Consider the following 6,033-nt stretch of genomic DNA (forward strand, 5'->3'; position numbering starts at 1 on the left):
TGTATGTGGGATCCGAACCCTCGGACGGGAGCGCCACCGCGCTTCCCAAGCGGCGCACTATCCAGTGCGCCACCGGGCCGGCAAACTCGGTGAGATTTGATGAACTGCCTAGGTAGGTGAGCATATTGAGGTACTGGGAGGGTGTGGTGGCTGGAGAGAGAGTGGGAGCTTCCCACCCCCTCCCCCCATACCTTGACCTATGCATCTCTTCAATCTGATTGCTCCTGAGGTGTAGCCTTTGTTGCTTTGCATTGCTTCGCCCCCCACGGATTTGTCACCCCACTTCCCCTGGTGACGAAGACGCAAAGGATTACTCAAAGCCCATCTCTACTGAGCAGTGAGAGGCCCCGAAGTGGTTAATCTCCCTTTGGGACGCTCAAGCGAGAGCTATCCCTTCCTTGGGAAATTAATGCCAAATTGGGGATCTCTTCCTGCATTTATTTTCCAGACCAGGAAGTTACAGGAAGAGAACAAATGTGGGGTTATAGTTTAACAGTATAGACTGGTAACTTTCAGTGAAACAAGTCAGATGACATTCCAGTAAGGCAATTAAGCGGTCTAGTCAACAGCAGTTTGATCTTAGCAAACATTCCTTCTTAACAGCAATTTCTCAGTATCTTTACATAACAATCAGTAACTAGTCTGTCTTTTTTTTTTTTTTTTCCTTTTTGTCTTTTTTTGTGACCAGCAACGGGATTGCAACCCTCAGTGTCGCACCCGCACCGCGCTCAACCAGTGAGCGGACCGGTCTCTATATGGGATCCGAACCCTCGGTGGGAGCGCCACCGCGCTCCCAAGCACCTCACTCTACTGAGTGCGCCACCAGGCCGGCCCGTAACTAGTCTGTCTTTGAGCCAGCAACCTGCTGTGCCACAATCCTTATCTTGCAACAGAGACTTATAGCCTGAGGGAAATTTCCTGTCCTTGCAATGTCAATATTTGAAACTGCAAGACTTTGGAAAACCAGGCCCTGTGAAGTCCATATGCTTTATAGTATATTCCACAATCCTTCATAATAAACAGGTAAACATAAGTAAAATGTTTCCCTGACTTCTATAAGACATTGTAGCAAATTATCTAACCCAAGAATGGGGCTGTGGGAAGCCCAATTTTATAGCCAGCCAGTCTTAAGTATGGGAGGCCCTGGGCATGCGACTGGCATCTGGAGTGGGGGCAGTCTTGTGGGACTGAGCCCTTAACTTGTGGGAGCTGCCACTAACTCCAGGTAGATGGTGTCAGAATTGAATTGAATTGTAGGACCCCCAGCCAGTTTCAGAAAATAGATAGATGTGGGAAGAAACCCACACATCTGGGGTCAGAAGTGTTCTGGGTGAGAGTACAGAGAAATAGTGGTTCCCAGAGTAGGGGTCCTCAAAAGCAAGATCCTTGCTCTCTCAAACCCCTAGTCCCTAAGATATGGGCAAAGGACTCAGTGTTGGCCAGATACTTGAGCCTATGACTTTATTTATTTATTTATTTTTTCCTTTTTTTGTCTTTTTTACTGACCGGTAACGGGATCGCAGCCCTCGGTGTCACGCCCGTACCAGGGACCGGCAACGGGATCGCGACCCTCGGTGTTGCGACCGCACCGCGCTCAGCCAGTGAGCGGGAACTGGTCTCCACATGGGATCCGAACCCTCGGCGGGAGCGCCGCCACGCTCCCAAGCGGTGCACTCTCCAGTGCGCCACCGGGCCGGCCCTTGAGCCTATGACTTTAGGTCTGCAGTGAGTAACAAAAAGGACAAATAGCTGGGAATTCGTTCCACCTGTGGCAGCAGCAGCCAGCATCCAGGGCCAGAAGTGAGCAGAGGTAGTGGCAGTGGTGATGCCCAACAGCATGGATGCCACATCCCAATCAGGCTGTTGCTGTGCAAGCCTGAGCTGTGGATTTGGCTCTCAGCTGCCCTTGACTCTTGTCTGCTTTCTGAATCTGGCTTTCCAGCCTTCTGTTGATTCTACAAGCTACACAATAACCATCACCACCCGTTCACTTTCAAGTTTTGGTTTACAACCCAAGAATTCTGACTAGCTGGATGAACATAGGCAAATTACTTTGTCTCTGCAGATAAAGTCAGGAGGGGCTGACAATGGCTACTGGGTCTGCACATATGCAGGGTGAGCTCCTCTTTCCCCAAAAGAAGCTCCCTCAAAAGATTTGGTCAACTTTCTGTTTGGTTTGGTGTTTGGCAGCTGGCTGGTATGGGGAGATTTGATCAACTTTCTGAGAATGAAAATGAAACTGATGTCTATTTATAATATTTATTAATTTAGTTTTACATACATATTGCAAATCACATTTTGCATAAAATATTATCTTTAGAAAATATTTTTCATTCTCACTTTTCTTGAAATGACTTCACTCAAGCTTCTCTTCATCCTTGACACTGGTGTCACCATCAACCCAGAGCCCTCTTTGCATCCTCCAGGGAAGTTCATCTTGTCTTTTTCTGGATTGTGGGAGATATGGCATTTTTAAAAATCATGTGTGATGCTGCCACTGGATGTTAACCTGTTCTTGTAAAATTAGGACAGTTGCTTTTACCAAATGTCCTTTTAAAAAACACCTTTCTTAATTCTAAAATACAATATACAGAGAAAAGTGTGTAGACATATTCAAAGTGTGAATTATTATAAAGCATAACCTAAGTAACCACCACCTGGATCAAGAACTAGAATACTGCCAGTCACCCCCATGCCAAAGGCATCTGCATCCTGGTTGTTATGGCAATATTATGGTAAGTACTTCCTTGTCTTGGTACTTTTACCAAACGTATATCCTCAGACATAACGAAGTTCTTGCCTGTTTTTGAACTTCACATATAAATGGGATCATAGGTACTCTCTTGGGTCTGGCTTTCATCACTCGGCATATGCTCAAGACTCACCCATGTTGTTGCATTTAGTTGTACTTCATTTTCTTTTTTTTTTTTTTCAAAAGAGGACCGGTAAGGGGATCTCAACCCTTGACTTGGTGTTGTCAGCACCACGCTCAGCCAGTGAGCAAACCGGCCATCCCTATATAGGATCCGAACCCGGGGCCTTGGTGTTATCAGCACCGCACTCTCCCAAGTGAGCCACGGGCCGGCCTTGTACTTCATTTTCAATTGCCAGTAATATTCCATTGAGTGACTATATCACACTTCTCTATCCATTCCACTGCAGATGGACACTCGGGTCTGCTACAAACAATGCTGCTAAGAACGTCCCTACACATGCTCCTGGAGTGTACATTACCTAAGGCATCACTAGACCACAGGGCATTCCTGTCTTCAGCTTTCCTAGATGACGTCACTGATTTCCCCAGTGACAGCACCAAACATACTTCCACTTAGCCAGTCTGGAAGGCATCTCATTGTGGGTTTAATTTACTTTTCCCTGCTTACTGCTGAGGTTGAGTACTTTTCCATTAGTTGGTCATTTGTTTTTCCTCTTTTTTCTTAAGAGCCTGTTCAAGTTCTTTGCCCTTCCCCTCCCACCCCCCCAGTTTGGACGTGTGTCTTTTTCTAACTGATATGCAGTGCTTTCTATATTCTGGGCCCTAGCCCTTGTTGGTTATGTGTTGCAAATATCTTTTTTTTTTTTTTTTTTTTGGGCACCTGGACGGCACAGGGACTGAACCCTGGACTTTGCTCTTATCAGCACCACACTCTAACTGACTGATCTGACTGGCCAACCTGCAAATATCTTCTCCCACTCTCTGACCTGCCTTTTCACCCTTTTAATGGTATCCAGAAAAAGATAAGTTCTTGACTTTAAAGTAGTTGAATGTACCGATCTTTTCCTTTTAGTTTGGTGCTTTTCATGTCTTTTTAAATTTTTTTTATTTTTTATCTTTTGGCAGCTGGCCAGCATGGGGATCCAAGGCTGCACTTTAACCAACTGAGCTAACCAGCCAGCCTTTTTTTTTAAGAATTCTTTCGTATTTCAAGATCTTTACAATATTTTCTTTATTATCTCTTAAAGGATTTGTTTGTCTTTCACATTCAGAACTGTCATTAGAGTGGCCATATGTCTATGTTTATGCCTCCTGTCTTAGCATCTCATCCAGTCAGCACACCCTTTTACTCTCAAAAGTGTAAAATTTCCTTAAGTTTTTCTTCCTGGGGGAAAAAGTTAGTAGACTTCTTTGCTAATTCTAATTCTGGCCATTGTAAATTACTTGCTTCTGGAGAGGTACGACGAAGCATAAGGGAATGGTGTGGATTACCACCTGCTGGCTGGGTGGCATGGATCTCACTGCCTTGCCTGCCTGAGATTGCTGCATGAGGCTCAGCAGAGCAGAGACCAGGAAGTGCTTCAGCAGCACCTGCAGAGGGCAGATCCTGCTTGTGACAGCAGTCAGTGGGCTACGTTTCTGTGCTGGAAAGATAGTTGATGGATGGGGTTTGGGATGGGAAACCTCAACCTGGAGCAGGGCAATGACACTAAATAAAATTCATTTGTGTGAATGATTGTAAAACAAAATGAAAGCCATTTTAGGTACAATAATTGGTTTGTTTGACAAATTATATTTCTGGAATCAAAATATACAGGTATGTTCTTTTGACATACAAGTATAACACAGATCATATTTTAGTTTTGAACATACTGTGTGATTTTACCATCATTAGAAGCTCCTCAAACTACTGTCAGCTGGAATATTGCATAAAGCAAGCTTCCAGGCCACTTGTAAATACAGAGACCCATATGCCTACTAGTACATAAACATTAGGGACTTCAATCAAAGGTATGAGTGCAAGTTTTATTTTGCTTCCTGGAGGGTAGTTTCTGCTAAGCAAATTAACTTGGGCTTTCCTTTGTCTAGTCCTGACCCTTGTACTTTACCACTGACCTTACCAGTTTATCCTACTTACCTCCTAATTAACCTTAATGCTTTTACCAAATAAACCTCTGTGGGCTGTAGTCTTTCCTGCTCTCTATACTTTCTCCCCACACTGAACCTTTTCAGCTCCAGGTGAAAAGGTTTCTTGGACAACTTGAATCCCCAACAGTGCTACCATAGAACATAACACATAATAAGCATGCATAAATATTTGTCAAATGAACAGTTGATTCAGCTATGTTTGCATGACTTTGCATCATCAGGTGGAGGCCTGAGTTTCCTCTGGCATAAGTGACTATCACTAACCTCAGGTTTGGCCTATTGTTTGTTTGTGTTTTCAATTTTTTTTTTTTTTTTTTAAGAAACAAAACATCTCTTCTTCACTGCAGAGCACTGTTGCCTGTATTTAGATATAGGAATCTGGGCATGCATACAAACTACAAGGTGCATTTCTCTGCAGATGGTTTCTGTGAGCTTTCCTCTGCCAGAGGTGGGGGAAACACCACATTTTTAGCTGCTTCACCTAACATGTTAATTGTCACAAGAAAGAAAGTGTTGGATCTAATTTAATTAGCAGAGTGGAAAGGAAGGAGCTGTGCACAGTGTGGGTCACCCGGGGAGCTGGGCACTGCTGGTCTGAGTGGTAAGAAGGGGTAGCTGAGGCCAAGGAGCAAGGCTGCCCAGGGTCCCACCTTAGGAGTACCAGGCTCGCTGCCAGACGTAGGATCTTTGGCTTTACAAAGGAAGAATGGCTGTAGTGGAGATGTAGTGCGGTGGTACAGCACGTGCTCAACAAAGGAGAAATGGCCTTAAACAAAACTTGAGTAAAACTACGCTGAATCACCTGTGATTAGGTTTACTCCCAGCAAATACTAGTTTCCACAGAGAGAGAAAAAATCTAATGGTTAACAAACAGGCCATCAGAAAGAGCTTAAGAATGACCTCCATCTCAGCCTAACATGCAGAGGCTCCATGTGGGGCCAGATCAAAGAGGCTACTAGAAGTAGTGTTAGAAGAAGATCAAGGCACGGGGCCGCCCTGTGGCTCACTCGGTAGAGTGCGGTGCTGATAACACCAAGGCCACGGGTTCGGATCCCATATAGGGATGGCCGGTTCGCTCACTGGCTGAGCGTGGTGCTGACAACACCAAGTCGAGGGTTAAGATCCCCTTACCGGTCATCTTTAAGAAAAAAAAAAAAAAAAGAAGAAGA

This window comes from Galeopterus variegatus, unplaced genomic scaffold, assembly GCF_000696425.1.
Source record: "Galeopterus variegatus unplaced genomic scaffold, G_variegatus-3.0.2 Scaffold566, whole genome shotgun sequence".
NCBI classification, from domain to species: domain Eukaryota; kingdom Metazoa; phylum Chordata; class Mammalia; order Dermoptera; family Cynocephalidae; genus Galeopterus; species Galeopterus variegatus.